We start from the raw sequence: 17,561 nt of genomic DNA on the forward strand, positions 1-17,561 counted from the left end.
TCTAATCAACTGATTTCTAGGGATACATCTATTTTAAAAATAAAAACAAGCCCTCATACTGATAGTAATCTTGTGTGTTAATTGTATAGGGAGAGCAAGTATTGTTAATCATGTAATATTATCTATACTTGTATAGGTATGTTTTTTTATATAGTTATGTAGAACTATATTTACTATAGATAGATATAGGCTTCCCTGGCTTTATTGCTATAACGTTTTGATGAAAATGTAGTTTGGAAAATATGAGGGGATGGGGATATTTGTGAAATTAATTGACATAGGATGCCCTGTAGAATTTCTAGTTGTTAATTTATTTTCATCGTGAATACTGTTTCAAAATGGTTACCCTTGTAGGAAAAAACAAGGATGCCACTTCTCTATCCAAAAGATATTCTACCCCTCATTTGTAAAGGGAAAATACCAGGAATAATTCACTTTCTGATTTAAAGTAATGATGTATATTTAGCCAGTTACATCTTCAGTAGAAAATGTCTATGATCTACAATAAGAATTTCATTTTTTCCATTTGTACCCTGTACCTCACCCATATCCTCTTGGCTTCCACATTTCATCACATGACCCAGCTTCCAACCTGCCGATCACCACATACCTTTGTCGTGGGGCTTTCCCTGACCTGCGAAGTGTACTTTGCCAGCTGGTGTGGCAGGTGGCCCTCAATCAGTGATGGATGGGAGCTGGCACCTAAATACTCCAGCTTCCTCGCTCGAGCTGGGACCACTCTGGAGCGTGTGTTCTCTTCAGACTCTGAGAGCTTCCCCTGCGGGATTAAGCTCCAGTTACCCGTCATTATAACTAGCTTCACAGCCTCCTTCTTCAGCTGCCTCCCCTGCCTTATTTCATCTTCCCAGCCTCTGCTGGTATTTCCTTCCCTGCCCAAATAAGCTACCGTTACTTAATTCCTTGTCTCAGAGTCTGCTGCTGGGGAAAGAAATGAACACAGAAGCAAACAAAAAGAAATGCTTATTGATTTGCTTATTACCCTGGAGGAATCTGGACTGTGGGGGATTTAAATTAAATCAAAATGACTTGAAGCATGACTTAAATCACTAGATGGATAGATTCATTCTAAATCACTGTTGATAATTTTTCCCTATAATTTAGCTCTCCATATACTCATCAAACATGGCACTCAGTGTAGCCCTCAGACATACTCATAGAAACTCTGGAAGTGTCTGAGTGAAGGGACTCCACACTGCAGTATTGTTTGCTCCAACAGGGCCTGGCCCTGTACTGGATCGAGGCTCATCGAGCTGTAGGCTTCGTTTTGAAAACACATGAAGCATTTTAAATGATTGTTTCTCTTTCTAATAGAGCATCCAGGATTGAAATGCAGATCAGCCTCAGTTCAGAGACCAAACTCTTGACTGTGCAAAACCTGGGTACTGGCCCCTGAAAGCTAAGAGCTCCGAGGGCTGCTCGGAGCTGCTTGGCGGGCCAGGGCCGCGTTAATCTAGCTGGAGTAAGGAGAGCAAATAAGGGATTAAGGAAGGGCTGGGGCCTGAGTCACCCCAGGGCAGTTCCAGGTCACATGTGCATTTGAGACTATGTGACATTTAAATGTCTCGGGTCACCCCAAGCCAGATTTTCTTTTAGTCCTCGCTTGGCTTCACCACATGCACTTGAAAGCTCTCCCACATCCTCCTTAATACCCTTCAGAAGAAAATAGATGATGAGTGTTCGATTGTGCATGAAACAGATAGGCTTCCCCTGCTCAGCCAGACCGCAGAGAAGCCACGGAATCTTCTTTGGTCACCTCTACTTCAGAGCAAGTGCACTCACACTCTCCTCCTCTCCCCTTCCTCTCTCTCCCTCTCTCATGTTGTTTCATTCTCTCTCTCCCTTCCCCCTTCCTTCCTACTCACCTTTCTCTTTACTGCCTCTTATGCAGCAAGACAGCTCTGAAGTTTAAAAGCAGACGTGCTTTGACTGTCTTTGTTTGGGTGAAGTCGTGTGACACCAGGCCGTTCCCCACTCCCCAACCCCCCACCCCGGCCAGCCCCCCTTCACAGCTCCCACCTCTCTTGGACCCACTGACCTTGGGTCTGGATCTCTGTAGAGTTCCTAGTACATCAATAATCAGGTCGAGTGCAATCAAGCCTCCAGAGGAGAAGTCAGTCGTTCTGAAAATCTGATTCCCAGAACACAGCAAGTGATTTCTGCTTATTTACTGGGATCAAAAGTTGGCACATAACCATGCTGTCCGAGGACGAGAGACTGTTACATAATCATCCTTCGGCAGACACAATGAGGTCACATGTTTGCCCATCTAATCGCTGATCGGAGACATGTTTGATTGCAGATAATGTGCTTGCTGGCCCACAACTTAATTACTGAGTGTCTGAATCAACAAAGCTTTCAGATGTAGGTCTTGCCTAATGGTGCATCTGTTAGAGATCATTGCCTCTGTTCGGCCTCTAAATGAAAGGTCTGGGGGATACCACGGGCCATTGCCAGCGCTGTTCCCCATGACCTCTCACTGACAAACATGCCAATTCCCACGGTTTATTTTCCAGCCAGCAATAGGCATTACTGTTTAGATCCGGGGCCAAATGGAACGAATGACTCCAGGGTGGCAGATACTGGTAAAGCCTCTGGTAGAAAGAAGCACGCTCTCCAAGGAAATTAATGCCACAGTCATTTTGGTATAGTATCTGCAGCTAGAGTCCAGTTATACAGATGAGAAGGTTGCAGAGCCACAGAGAGAGTGGGGTTCCTTTCCCAAACTGGTGAAGAAAATGTCGGGAGAAGTCTAGGGAAATAAGCAATCAATGAGTAAAGTAGGGTCACAATGTTGAATCTATAGGTTGGGGGTCCCAGCAGTTCACCATGATCTAACTACAGAGTTTGGAGCCCATTGGGTCTCTCATTAAGCGACATCTCTCTGGCTATTTCCTCCTTGTGAATTACCCACCACGTGTGTGTGTGGGGGGGGGGGGTTGCCTGTATTCCAAGTGGAGCTCCCACCCTCCCCCTCCTCAGCCATCATTATCACAACTATGATGCCTGGCAATGACTTCAAGATTTGGAAAACACTAAGTTTGGGGCGGGGTGTTCGTCTGTTTAAGATTTAAGGAGTCTTGGTCTATGCACAGTTGTTATTAATCACTGGAGACGGCTATGCCTGTTTCCTTGCCTGCAAGTTTAAATAAAGGCGACATACCATTTTCAAGACATTATAACAAAGTTGGACTCACCCAGATGATTTTAGAACACTAGGCAAAGGCCTAATTTCCAATACTAAGCAGAAATGTCCATGCCCTGGTGGGTGTCCAGCCCCCTAGAAGTGGGTGAGGGAGGGTGAGAATTGCCTGAACCCAAAAATCTTTGTGTGGCTGGAGCCAGAAGACACAGTATAAAACAAAGCTGTAAATAAACCTCAAAACCTTCCCCATTTTTGTTTTGTTGTTGTTGTTGTTGTTTTGGTGGGGTTTTGTTTTGTTTTTGCCTAAAACCTGCCATTAGCTGTAAGGCAGTGCGGCTTGTGTGGGCGGGTGGATTGAATGTCGGTGTGTTCCAAAATGCTTCTGAACAGAAATTCCTCCAGGACCCTGCCTTGTCTAGTGCACTGTAGCGTCCTGAGCAATATTAAGGAGCAGAAGGGGTTTGCAGAGAAGCCTAGAGCCGTCTTTCTGTTTGTCGAGAGCAGCCCGCCCACCAGGGTGAAATCCTGCCTGCGCCTCCTCTCCCCGTCGCTCCGCCCAACTCGCGATCGGATTTGAAAACTAGATGTTAGAGTGCAGACCTGCTTTTGCTTTGTAGCTCATCTGCAGGTATCTGAAGCCCAAGGGTAGAGCCCCGTTTCCTCCTGGACCCTGCTTGTTGACTGTATCCTCATTGAACCAGGGGAAGAGCAGGTCATAAAAAAGAGCCTTGTTATAGTGCCGTCTCTCGTAGTCCGGGGTGGCACTGAATTATTTTGCACTGAAGTCAAATGCTATGGGAGTTATTTTCTCCTCTAATAAACAAGCATAGGGTTGAGAGAGATGAGGCCAAGTGCTTCCCAGAATCTGAAAATGATTGCTCAGTTGAGGTTGTTTTTCTTTCTCTGAAGAACACCTTTAGGTGATGGTGTTGTTAAGGCTATAATCTTATTTTACAGCCGAATTCCCTCTTTTATAATCAGCACATTTTTTTTTTTTTGGACAGTATGATTTGCCTTCAGTGCGGGATCTGAGCAGGTTTGGTCATTTGCTTAGAGAAAAAATGAACTCAGTGTATGAGCTTTAAGGGTTTTCTTCGCCCAGCAACATGCTGGCAGGTCGTGTTACCCTGAATGGTAGCACTGTGCGTGGCTTGTTGACTGAATACACGATCATGTCTGAATGTTAGGACAATTTATCATCTCCTTTGGAGAAGCACAGAAATTTCACTGATGGTGTGTGAGGCAAGGAACTAGCTGTGGGCCCACTGATGCATCTATTCAACAGCAGGTTGAAATCCCAAGGGAGCATCAATTACCAAGTTAAATGCAGTTTCTATTTTAAGCTAGAGACTGCAAAGCAATGGGAGAATGCCACATTGCCTTCTAAGGGAAGTTTTAATTGATCAACCTGTGGTCTTTGAATCCAAATGAGCTGTTTTCATTCCCCTTGAAACTTTCCACGTCTTATCTCAGAGGGGGGGACCCTAATTCTAGGTCAGCCCAAGAGTGTAGGAGAGGGAGTGTCACAGGATAGCACAGTCACATCCCGCTCCTTCTGGGGACCTAATCATAACAGGAGGCTTTGTGTAAATCCTCTAACTGCTCTAGTTCAAAATGAGCCATACATTTGGGTAATTATCATCCCCCTTGCCCTGGGCCTCACTTTAAAAATTCTACTGTGTCATTCAGCTACTCAGGAAGTAACCTTGGAAGCAAAGCTAATTACCCTCCAACCTGTGCTCTCGAAATGTAAAGATCTTAAAAAGTGAGTGGTTGAGACGATTCTGCAGAGCCTTGCTTGTTCCAGATGGCTTCTGCTCCAGAGGGAGAAGCTTTTCAGGTGTCCTGCGCAGTCCTGGACCCTGTGGGGCCTTCTCCTTTCACTCGGGCCTCAAGCATAGAACACAAAATCCCGTCCCGGGGAGGGGAGAGACGCAAGGGGATGTTCTAGGTGAAGGTGCTGTGTTCCCCCCAGCACTCCCTGTGGAGCCTGCCCGAGGTGGGCAGCCAGCTGAGGCGGGTGGAGGGACTATAGTTTGCCCTCAAACATCCTCACCTGTCAGCAGAGTCGCTGATAGTTGGACCTTTTATAGCACGTGCACTAAAAACGCCATTGTACCTGTGCTTGCTTTTAATTACTCAAACCGGTGTTGTTTCTAGTTTTTTCTCTCTCTCTCCTAACAAAACTTCAACTACTTGTACCTTGTTCCACCCCCACGGAAAAGCTGCATAATAATCAGTTGTTTACAGCCTGTAAGATAAATAATCACACTGCTTCAGTGTGATGTATGAGTTTTTAAAGAGGCATTTAGCATGACACGTGTGCATTTTTAAAATTATAACTTCATTGAAAATAAAATCTGTCTTTCCCTAGATTATATGTACTGTCCAGTGACTGATAGACTATGGAACTTGCTAAATCCCATAAAGTGAATTTGAGTCTTAACAAAATAAAATACATATTAAGTGAAAAACTTTTTAAAAATACATTGAATTTGTCTAATGACTCTGGTCTCTATGCTGCAAATTTGACTTGGGAGACTGCATTAAAATATGAAGACGGTTTTTATAACATGAAACCAGAATTTAATTTTGAAACTGAACATGGATCATTTATATATAAACAAAAGGAACACTGGGGCAAATTTTGTAACCCTACCCAACTACCCTAATTAGGAAGGAGTGGAAGGCCTGAGGCAACACGTCACCATATTACTTAGGATCTGTTCTGTTGACAGATCAGGATCTGGTATATTTTGTTCTGCTTGATATTCCCCGCCCCGTATGTCTACATTAGATTTAGATCATCAGGCTAAGCCACAGCCCAGCGAGGTGCCTGGGACCCACGACCAGGTGGGCGCCCTTTCACAAAACCTAAGCTCATCAGGCACCACCTTAATCTGCAGCCAGTCACGTGTGTGCAATAATAGCCCTGCTTTTGGAAACCTATCTCTACGAAACAGAAAAGCTAAAGACTAATTTGTGCTTGGGATGTTTGAAAGGACATCTGGTTTTTTTGTAATGGCAGGCAGTGAAGTGAGGAAAAACGTCATGGTGTTGGGGTGTCTGCCTACCAAGTGGGTGATACACTTGTCTCTAAAATGGTGTGATCTCGAGAACCTGGTCCCTCAAATCTTCGTATTGTGAAGTTACAGGGGCATCTGGGAAGATGAGCAGACTCTAGAGTGGCATGGCTAATTCTTCTTGGCCTGTGATTGTTTCATAGAGACTCTCCATCTTAGCACCAGGAGACACATTTCATCTTTCTTTGGATAGCTAAGGCATGAGCTGCCCCTCGCTTTCATTCTGATCTCTCAGCTTTACTTTATTGTGCCTTATAATGGACTCTACTCCATCTGGCCAAAGGGAATTTCTGAGCGTCTATGGAAGTAAAATGCACTCACCATAAAAGCTGTCCTTGAAGGAGGAATGTCAGTGATGCCCAGTTCCTCAGGCATTATTTAACTTCATTTGCAATGATAAGTCAGCCATAGCTTTACCCATGGTCCCCAGTAATTCAGAATGAGAAGCCCCCACTTAGGCAATGTGGAATTTGGTTGGCACGTACATCTCATTTCTATCCATGTGGGGGAATATGTAGCTATCTGAAGATATGAAAATTAACGTAGTCTAGATTCACATTTTACATTTACTCAAATATTTATTTGAACTCATAAAAAGTTTATTGACATAATTTAGAAGATGAAGAACTAAAATACATTCCAAATATTGACCAAAATAGTGTGGGAAGTAGCTCAGAGAACTTTCAATCAAAATCATTGCTATGCATATTGCCATATCCTTCTCCATAGAATCATATCCCTCCTCAAAACCACACCCTCCAAGTGGTGAATTCTTGAGCTGATTTGCTCTGCAAGCTGCCAAACGTGAAGCTAAAGTAAGTTGTGCAGCCAACTAGAAGGAAGAGATATAAATGTACAACCAGGACGTTTCTGCTAGAGTCTTAGGCATTTGGGAGGTACATAATCTTCATACAAATATATAAAACTTTTCAGTGAGCTATTTTCATTTGAATCCATTCTCTTACTCTTCAATTCTTCACATCAAGCCTGCAAAGGAAAAAGCAAAGGAACCGTTAGTTTAGTTTCCGTGAGATACTTTTAGGGACAGCTTGTAAATCAATATGATAGGTACAAGTCAAAATTGAAGGCCTCATTTTCACTTGAAAACTTCATTTCTCGATTCCATGAAGGTAAAGTGAACTATGAGTAGAAGATGTGACCATCAACTCTGGCTCTAGTGATCTGAGTAATTCTAAACTAAAGGAGGATGGCTTCCTTCTGAAGGATTAGACTATAATGCCGACCTTAGGATTATGACTTGCAAGACCTTTGGTGCCTTGGTAAATTTGCATTCATGGCTCCCATCCTCCACCCCTCCCTAGAGCCACCCCCATTGCCGTGTAACTTTTTAGTTTCCTACCGTCATGAGTAGGGTAGGATTCCTCATGCCTGAGGTTAGCCATGTGACTTGCTTCGGCCAACAGAATGAGGTAGAAGTGATGGTGGGACAGTTCTGAGCCTGAACCTCAAGAGGGATCACGTGTTTTGGTTTTCCCTCCTGCACGTCTGCCATTGCCACAAGTAGGGTATGCCAGGCTTGCCTGCGGGTCCCCGGAGAAGGATGGGCAGCATGTGGAGCAGAGCCCCCAGCTGACACCGATACGTTAGTGAGCCCAGCCTAGATCAGCTAAGCCACAAACACATGAGCCAGAGTAATAAATGCTTTTGTTTTAAGGCATTGGATTTGGTGACAGTTGGTTATGCAGCCATAGCTAATTGATACGGTGCCATTTCTTTTAAAGGCTCTTGCAGTGCCGAGATGGTTGAACATTATTCACCCATTTGTTTTCCATTATTCTTTGCTGCCTTTTCTTGCATGTTTTACTTATGTGGATGGGCTGAATCTTTTCTAAGAAATAGAATGCTTACTTTTTTTAGTACCAATGGCTGTAGAAACAAAGCTCCACAGACAAGGATCCCCCCACCCCCGCTGAGGCAGTCACTGTGACTTGGCTCTCTCCATATCCATTCACAATCCCCTTCTCCCTTGCTTTTCTCTACTACAAAGGCTGGTAGCCAAATACTCTCTTTCCCAGTCTCTCTCATGGCCTGGGGCAGCCATGTGACCCAGTTGTGGCCACTGAGCCCCGAGGAGAATTCTGCAGCAGAAGTCTTTTAGAAAGTTTTGCTTTCCTGTGTATTTCTTTAGAGATTACAAAGCCTGTTGCATCACTTAGCATTTATATAGCATTGCTGTGATGCAGGTTGTATTATACTCATTGTTGAGATGAAACACCTAGAGGTTCAAAGAGCCAAGTGAGTAGCTCAAAGTCTCATAGCTGGTAAAGAGAAAAGCTGGGATTTGAATTCCTGTGTCCTGACTGTAGGGCTCCTTCCACTCCGCTAACGGGAAGGTTTGGATGGTTCTTGAACCGGAGGGGAAGGTAGGAAGGCATCACTGACTGCAGAACTGAAAATGTTACCAACAGCCGTCAGCACTGGCTCACGTATTTTTTCTAGCATTTATTTCTCTTTTTTAGAAACTCAATTTTTAGTCCAGGTCATTCACCAGGAAGAAGCAAGACACCATCTCCTTCCCAGCCCAGGATTTCCTGGCTGAAATGTACTTTGTTGACCAGCAGCTTCCCAGCGTCACCAGGGCGCCCTCCTCCCCATGCCAGTCTATTTCTCCCTCGCGCACCCTGAACCGAGTCTGTTGGACACTCACTGCTTGTGTAATGTGATTCAAGCCTTCAGGCCAGTCCCTCTTGCCTGATAACTTTTGACTAAAATCCTCCCCTCCCCCCATGGCTCTCCACATCATAGGCTGCGGTGTAATTAGTTGCCTATATGCATCCTCTCTCCCCGCTCTTCTCTTTCCCGCCATAGCTGTCCTGCCTCTAGGCCGTGATCTTCTGAAGGGTATGAACGTGCCCTATTCGTTTTTGCATCCCATTTCCTATCATGGCACCTGACACAAAGCGAGAGCCTAGGGATTGGTGAGGTGGAGCGCTGGAGGGGTGAGAGCAGGACATGAAGTGGGATCGGAGTGCTGGTGAGGCAGCAGGAGTGGGCAAGGGGCCGAAGACGCAGGAAACCGGCAGTGCTGATGAGCTGCGCTGCGTCCCCACTGTGCTGTCACACCTGTCCTAGGCCCCAGCCGTAGCCCCATCGTGGCCAGCGTGTGCCCAAGCCATCTTACTGCTGTGGTCACTGTGCTGGGTGACATATGGCCAGTCTGTCTGGCCGGGTGAGAGGCCCAGCACAAGCTGCCCTTGAAACCGAGACACTCCTTGGGCTTCTCTGAGCGGCATGGAAGGGGTGATGATTCACAGTAAATTGTCACTGAAGCCTGTTCTATGAGGTGGCATTTCTCTCCAAGAAGTGTCCAGACTGTGAAGCCTCATCTGCAACCAGAAATAGGAACTATTTCTATGACAGGCTTGATATGGACTTTGACCCCCACGCATCTGTCTCACATCGGTGGAATTATAGCTATACTGAGAGAGAAAGAGAGCATGAGCCATTTGCAGTGACCCTCCAGTGACTGTTTAAAAGCCCTAAGATGCCCCTCGTGACCGGCTTCAGCTTGTGGACCTCTCTGACTTTAAGACCGTTTTGGAAACATAAGGAAACCTTGATGCAGTTTGCCCAGACCACCATGGCCACTGAGATCACCATATTATTTAGGAAAAGCAAATGCACAATTCTTTATGCAGTACTAGCCCCAGGGGAACTGTGCTTCATATGGGGAAGGAGGAACCACTGACTTTACACAGTAACCTCGTTTAATCTACAGAATGAGCCCTGGTCTTCCTTGTAGAAGGAACTGGGCAGGAGGCAGCTGATGGAACAGAGGAGTCACTGCAGTTGTCGTTCTGCAGACCACCCTTCCCTCCCCCAGCTTCCCCTCTCCCTCCCAGATCCCAGGAGAATTTGAGAGGACCCAGCAGCCCTGGACACAGGACACTGCTGATGGCCAAGGTCACAGATGGTCCTTCCAGGAGTGCAAGGCCCTGAGAGGACCAGAGTCTCTGTCCTTGGCCTGGTGGGACTCCAGGTGTTCTCAGAACGCCTTTGTGTTACCGGAATACCAGAATCCAGGAATTCAGAGACCTGGGTGAGGGCTCGAATTTAAAAATGGGAACAATGGGAAGCGATCCAGAGCTAAAATTGCCCCTGCTGTAAAGCACACTTGTTTGTCAGGGTGCTGGAATGCAAGTGTGTTGGGCGGTGTCCCGGGCCACACTGCTTTGCTGTCTAGACAACAGCTGTCAGCTATTCTCCTGTGTCCTGTTCTCCTGTCGGGGACACTGGTGAGAATGATGGCGAATGCGAGGCCCCCTGTGGAAAAGTCACTCTCCAGCTACTGCACACCCCTTTTGTACCCAAAGCAAAAAAGTTTACATTGGGAAAGGCACACCTTGGCTGGTGCACGGGTGATATGCCAGATATCTCCCGTGTGTCACTCTAGGTCCAGGCTGAGCAGCATGTGATGTTTACACCTTGCCTGACCCATTTATAGCTGCGTTACTCATACTTGGCGCAGCCCCACACACATCATTTAGGAAATGGAGTCCACTCAACACTGCTCTGCATTTGGTCCTTTAACCAGACACTTGGGGGCGGTGCAATGATTACTTCCTCCTACGTGGTGCTAAATCATAGAGCCATAAACACAGTGGCACTCAAACAAATATGTCACCCAGCACAGTGACCACAGCAGTAATCGAGAGAAAGGCGGTGCCTCGTGTTCCATCTGGTTCCATATGCAATGACTGACCAGGCACCCAGAGCAAACTGGTTGAAGCTTTGGAGTTTGTTAGAGGGCATTTGTGGAGTCCCCTAGAGCTCCTACCACACCTCCACGCCAAGGTCGGGGACACGGGAAGTGCACGGCGTGAAACTGCACCCGGGTAACTCCAAACCCAAGGCTATTTTATCCCCACCAGCCACTCATAAAGTAAAAGAAACAAAGCTCTAAGTAAAAACTTCTAAAACTTTTTTCTTAAACTGCAAAATATTCACCCAAATTGGGCTTTGTGCATCATGAAGCCTTTGGTGGCTAAAATAAAAATGGAAATGTTTCTACCAATAACTAGTAAAAGCAGGGAAGAGCGGAAAGACACAAAAAGCAGGACATTTTTGGGGTAAAATTCTGCTCCTAAAATCCAGAGTCAACAGTGTTACGTGCTGGGTGAGGAGAATTTGAGTGACCTTAAGGAGAAGGCAAATTGCATGTCCAGGTCAAATCATTAAAAATAAGCTCAAAAGGGGTTTTTAAATCCTACTGTATTGAGAGTTTGTTGCCTTGGATATCAAGTCAGGGTCCGGCAGGTGAGACAACATTGAATTTGTTTGCGGAGATCTTGGTGGAATAAGGGGTATAATCCAAGACCAGTCACCACTGGTGGCTGCTCGTTTTGTGGTCAATTTCTCCATCTCTCAGAGCACAGACCTCCCTGTTTCTAAAGGGGCCACGGATTTTACTGGAGAAACACTGGCCCGAGACTTCCTAGCAAAGCAGAGCTCGATAACGCGCAGAGGTAGACAAAGTAATGAACAAGTCGAGTAGACTGCTGTCTTAACAAGAGGTTCCAAAGATGGCAAAACCCTTCTATGTTGTTTAGGCTTGAGCATTTGAGACCTAGGGACAATGGCGCTTACATCAGAAATACCCAGTATCCTCTTAGAACTGTCTGGCATGGTCTCTGGCAGTCAGAGGTCCTGGGACATCCAAACGGAAAAGCAATTTCTTGACATAAAGTTAACATATGAAATAAATGTAGGCCTCCCTGTCTCTCTCTAATAAGACATCCTGGAAAGCACATTGTCACAGAGATCCCCTTAGAGCTGATTGACATTTTGTTTGTTTATTTTTACAGTAACAATTATGGTAGTTAGTGGTCCATAGTCTCAGTATTCAAATTTAAAACCTGGCCGTTGGTACACCATCAGGCAGATATAAAAGCTTTATAATCCTCTAAAATAGTAAAACTGTTTTCGAAGGTGAATGGAACTTGAGTTTTCTTATTGCTCCTCCTTTTATAAATTAGGAAATTAGGGAATTCCCTGGCGGTCCACTGGTTAGGACTCCACGCTTTCACTGCCGAGGGCCCGGGTTCAACCCCTGGCCAGGGAACTAAGATCCCACAAGCTGCGCAGCACGGCCAAAAAAAAAAAAGAGAGAGAGAGAGAAATTAGGAAATTAAAATCCAGAGGGGTTGAATCCAAGGTGAAGGTCCAAGGTCGCACAGCTAGTTAATGGCTGGTCCAGGACTAAAAGCTTGTCTGGAGCTCTTAGCCCCTACAATAAATCTTTACATGTTGACGGTATTAGAGGCACCTTGCATGAACAACTGATACATAGAAATGTATCTGTAATGTAAAAATAATTTGACTTGGCATTCTTGTACTTGTTCTAATGAACATCCAATTTTAATTTCAAAAGATATTTTTGCCTTGTCAGAATTTAGTAGAGTTTTTTTAATATTTTTATAGAGTAAAATGCATAAATCTTAAGTGAACAGCTTCATGAATTTTTTTATGTATGTATATACCCATGTATGGCTCTTATTTTTACATAACTCTTAAATACTACCCGGTATGCCAGTAATATATCATCAAGGTTTTGTTTGTTTGTTTGAGAAATACTAGTTCCAAGAGACGATAAAACAAGTTTCACCTTTGAAAGAAAGGGAGGGGAGGGGAGGGGAAAAAATCTTTCCATGGTCAGATAAATTGAGGAATACGGGGTTAAGCAGAGATAAACCATTTTCTTAGTTTTAGAGCTCCTCAGAGCTTAAATATACAAATATATATTGTGTATATTGGGTGTGAGGATGATATCATGTAGCATTTCAAAATTTACTTGATTACTGAATCATTTATCCAGTTTTCTACTGTTTGTATTCTTTTTCATTTATCATTCATTATAGCACAGATAGTGTGCATACTATTCCATCAGGTGGATATATGAGAGTTGAATTAATCGTAATCCTATTGTTGGACACAGGTTCTTAATCAATTTTGCTATCATAAGTGAACAAACCTTTTCCCACACGTTTTCTTTAGGATGGTGTCCATCAAGGCCGAAGTGGGTTGGAGGACATACAAATCCGCAATGGCTGGAACTTTCTCCATTTACTAAGCCCCACACCCTCATCATCTAGACTGGCATAGTGCCTGCTGTACAGAAGACAATATCTGTTGAGGGAATGAGCAAGTGTCCATTTCATGATCATTTTCCCACTTATTTTTGTGAATATTACAAGAGAAAAATTGCTAACTCTTTTTTTTATTGAGTATCCCCCTTTGAATACTAGTGAGGCATATTTTCTCATGGCTTCTCTACTAATTATACATCTACTTCTGTGAATTGTGAGTTCATTTCCTTTATTTATCTATTAAGGTGTTAATGTTTTGCTTCCCAGTTTGCGTGGGCTCTTTATACAATTGTACACTTCATGCACAACAGTTTTCTTGATAGAGTTCACCATTTAATGTTTGGGGTTTTTTTTTTTTCAAGTACAGAATTGATTTTTAATTAGCAAGATTTTGAGGGATGATTTTGATGGCTCTTCTTTAAAAAGCTATCTGGGCAAGCTTAAATCAATGCCCTCTTTTTTTTCCCCAAATCATTCCAACCATTATTTTTAAAGTTAGTTATAGCCAAATCCTCCCTTTTGAAGCCATCATCAAAGGCCTTTAATTTTATCACCTTAAAAGTGATAAGAGGTCAAAAAAGAAGGATGTTCATGGAAAGAAAAGCATCGCCTTGGAGATGTGGGGTCTTATTTAGAAGCTGTGGTAAATCACTCCTAAAGTTGGGGAGGGGGGTGAGTTTTTTTAAACCCCCCAGAACAGGAGCTCAAACTTGGCTACACATTAGAATCATTTGGTGAGTTATTAAAACTTCCGAGGCCCAGGCTGCCCCAGAGCAATGACATCAGCGTCTCTGGGGGTGGGCTCAGTATTTTTTAAAGCTCCCAGGCCTCTGATGTGCAGCCAAGGTTGCGAACCGCTGGCCTAGAAGCACTTCTCAGACTTTAATGTCCAGAGGAAGTACTTGGTGATCCTGTTAAACTGCAGATTCTGACTCAGGAGGCCTGGGATGGGGCCTGAGGTTGTACATTTCTAGCAACCTCTCAAGGGATGCTGTTGCTGTTGGCCCATGGACTACGCTTTGAGAATCGAGGGTCTAGAGCAGTGGTTCTCAATGAAAGGGATGGTATTTTGCCCCCCAGGGGCCATTTGGCGATATGTGGAGACATTTTTGGTTATTAAAACCAGGAGGAGGGAGTGCCACTGACATCTAGTGGGTAGGGCCAGGGATGTGCTAAACAGCCTACAGGCCCCAGGACAACCCCCACTCCAAAGAGTTATCTGGCCCAAATGTCAATAGTGCTGAGGGTAAGAAACCCCACTCTAGAGAGGGCTGGTTCTGTGAACGAAAATGATCCCAAACCTGAGCTGGAAGGCTGTCTGCTCTGGTGTGATGAGTGGTCCCTTCTGAGAAGCATTTCTGATAAGACATACGAGTGATTTTTTTCTGATCAACTTTAATGAGATTAAGAGCCCCTTGTGGGAAATTAGATTTACCTGCCTCACTAAATTAGCCTTGTGACAGAGTTATAGACCACTTGTACCCAGTCTAACAGTGTTATCTAACCACATTTTTTCCTATTCCAAGTTTTTGAACTGGCTTTTTGAAGCCTCTTTAAGCAGCTTTGAAATAAAGCTTTGACATGTGCTGGCAATGAATTCATCAGAGAAATTGCTTCAACACCATTTGCCTTGCCAGCCTCCAAGCTGCTTTCCAGGTGGACCCTGTCTATAAATTCAACTGTTTACTGAGTGCCTTCTGTGGAGACATTGTAGTGCAGACTCTGCTTTCAGATCCCAGCAATCCTACTTTCTAGCTGCTTCACCTTGGGTAAGTGTTCTATTAAGTACAGGGAAGTAACAGTACCAAACTCCCAGGGCTGTTGTGAGGATAACATATTAAAGTGTTCAGCAGAGTGCTTCCCACATAGTCAATGCTCGATAAATGTGAACTGTTACTATTACTCCAAGCTGAAGACCCAAAAAAGTTTATAGATCGATGTGCCTGTCCCCCTCCTCTGCCGTCCAAGCAAGACTGAGTCTTTGTTGTCTTGGCGTCAAGCTCTTTGGGGTGATGGTTGGTGGAGGTCTAAATGGGCGGAGAGCACTGAAAGTAGTGAATTGAGTTGAAATTACAGAAAAAAGAAGGGCTGGGGCAATCAGATAACCGGATTCTGGGGAAAGAATGAAGAGACATTTGGGGTAAGAAGTCTCTAGGATGAAAGACTTTCAGGCTGATAATGAATCAAGAATGTTTACGTCACTTTACAATGTTAATCATAGGTGAAAATTTGCATTCCTTTTTGACACTGCTTTCAATGATCAATTTATGTTTCTTTTGGAGGAGGCTCTGTGCTTAAATGGTCTTAAAGGTGGAAACCAGATGCCTGGTTTTATTTTGGTTACATTACATGCCAGAAAATGTATTAGGTAGGCACTGTGGATACACTAGTGGGCAAGTTATCCCCCTTCATGGAACTGAACATCTAGAAGGAAAGTCAGACAAGAAAATAAGTGATGGCAATCTATTCCTCCATGGTGATGGGTGCAGCTGTGATGGGACAAAGGCAGCTGTGGATGCTTTATCCAGTTTAAGGGGCTATGGAAAGGCTTTTCCAAAATTGTATTTAAACTGAGACCTGAATGATGGGTAGGAGTTAGCCCGCTCATGGGTAGGGGAGGAGAGAGATTGGAAAATAATATTCTGAGCATGTATAAAGGCCTAGAGTCAGCATGACACCTCCCTGAACTGGCTTGGAGCAAGGGATGCCCTGGGTGGGCAGAAATGCCAGTTGGGAGAACCTGGTGCGTCTGAGCCAGTTAGTGCAGGCCCTGGGGGCAGTGGGGAGCCACTGAGGCCTGTTCTGCAGGGCCGTGACATGATCACTTTTGTGTTTTTACTTTTTAAAAAAACCTGTTTACTGCAGGGCTCTGGTGACGAAAAACAAGGGAGAAAAGGCTTTAAGGAGTGAAGGGCAGAGGTCACTCTGACAGCTGTGGGCTATTAATGCTCCGATTGTTCGGTGAGGTCATGTGCGTGGCAGCAACAAGCATGGTGGATGAATGGAGTTTGCAAACCTTCTTTCAAGGTGAAAGAGGGGTCAAACATTTCAGAAACTCACAGCACTTATCCAAGGGCTCTCGCCTGAGGATTGAGAAAGGCAGCCCCTCACCATCAGCAAAGGCCCAGGGACTCCCCACCGAAGGATCTCTGCTCCAGATCTCAGACTTCCAGCAGGGGCTTAGGAAAATTCCCACGGGCCTCCCACTTTACTTGGAGAACTAAATACGAGACAAATCACAAGTGACCACAGACTGCCAGGCGGGCTCTCACCTGGCAGTGCGCAGTATTTTGTGGGCTAGGAAGAATCTGAGCTTAAACAAAGCAGAAATGGACAGTTTCTCCGATCCCGTGGCTTAATTTATTGAACAGGGGAAATAAGCCTTGGGAGGAAGAAGGACCCATTCCTAATGATTTAACCATTAATAAAGCCCTACTATAAATGGAACTCAGGAGAGAAGGTAGCTTGTCAGAGGGCGAAGGAGTGGGCCCCATTAGGCAAAATAGGTCAGGCAGGGAGAAAGTCGTCCTGTCTCCTGATAGTTACGTTGATCAGAGATGACAAGCCTTGTTGTTTTTTAACTGTTTGAAAAGGGATAGAGAATAAGAGGTTTCTTTCTGGTTGGTGTCCTTCTTAGAAGATGGCTGTTTCAAAGAGGATCCTGAAAAGAGAAGAACTGATAGTATTTATCACAGTTTTGAGTTTTGTGCTTAAGAACCTGTGTGTATGTGTTTTCAGAAACATAAGTTTTTACCGAAAAAAATTCTGTGCTTCTCCTAGGGAGTCCCTATGGCTGATCACTGTCTTTCATTTGGGATTAATGAAACAGCAACTCCTAAGGAGGGTGGCCTTTCCACTGATTTTTGGTGTTACTCTCTGCTTTTTTTCCACCCTCGGAAATCAAGAGAGAACAGGAAAACTATCACAATAGGAGAACAAAGCGAGAAGAGGGAGTAGTACACAAGCTAAGATTTGTCCCTCCAGCCCTGACTTTTTAGTTTACTTCTGGATTTGCCCTCCCTAAGAGGTTCCACTTTCTTCTCCTTCCTTTTGGAGCACCTCCTCCCTAATGACTCAAGGAAGTGAAGAAAAACGTTTCCCAAGTGCTCAGAGTTTGCACTTTGCTTATATGTTGTCTGGTTTATAAAAGCTTCTGCTGTTAAAAACATCATGGAAACTGGCTTCACATTTGGAAATAATCTTTCTAAT

General features: G+C 44.5%; 1 protein-coding gene across 3 annotated transcripts in view; it reads right to left on the bottom strand.

Annotated features, from left to right (window-relative positions):
- Positions 1-6,804: 6,804 nt before the first annotated feature.
- Positions 6,805-17,561, bottom strand: part of SMPX (small muscle protein X-linked) — a 52,376-nt gene continuing 41,619 nt past the window's right edge. Inside the window, exon 5 of one of the 3 annotated variants that reach the window (XM_082375957.1) lies at positions 6,805-7,233. The gene's annotated coding sequence lies outside the window, so the exon portion shown is untranslated. Of the gene's footprint in view, positions 7,234-12,031; positions 12,344-13,672; positions 17,014-17,561 lie in introns of those variants that run through there. The other 2 variants (XM_082375959.1, XM_082375958.1) reach the window with 2 other exon arrangements.

This window comes from Balaenoptera borealis (genome assembly GCF_965194805.1).
Source record: "Balaenoptera borealis genome assembly, chromosome: X".
NCBI lineage: Eukaryota > Metazoa > Chordata > Mammalia > Artiodactyla > Balaenopteridae > Balaenoptera > Balaenoptera borealis.